The sequence below is a fragment of the Terrapene carolina genome, unplaced genomic scaffold (genome assembly GCF_002925995.2).
Source record: "Terrapene carolina triunguis isolate 2854851 unplaced genomic scaffold, T_m_triunguis-2.0 Scaffold641, whole genome shotgun sequence".
Lineage (NCBI taxonomy): Eukaryota > Metazoa > Chordata > Testudines > Emydidae > Terrapene > Terrapene triunguis.
The window spans coordinates 1313401-1313647 of NW_020664992.1; the positions used below are offsets into that span (position 1 = coordinate 1313401).

The 247-nt window shown below is 70.0% G+C and overlaps 1 protein-coding gene across 4 annotated transcripts in view; it reads right to left on the minus strand.

Moving 5' to 3' along the window:
• Positions 1–247, minus strand: part of PRPF40B (pre-mRNA processing factor 40 homolog B) — a 20798-nt gene that overhangs the window by 12115 nt on the left and 8436 nt on the right. The window lies entirely within an intron of this gene.

Here is a 247-nt window from a genome sequence, read left to right on the forward strand (position 1 = left end):
GGCTCCGTGCCGACGCCAGACGGGGTCACACGGGCCCTGCACCGTTATGGGACGGCCTGGGCTCTGTGCCAACGCCTGGCGGGGTCACACGGGCCCTGATACCATTATGGGACGGCCTGGGCCCCGAGCCGACACCAGATGGGGTCACACGGGCCCTGACACCGTTATGGGACGGCCTGGGCTCTGTGCCGACGCCAGACGGGGTCACACGGGCCCTGACACCGTTATGGGACGGCCTGGGCTCCGT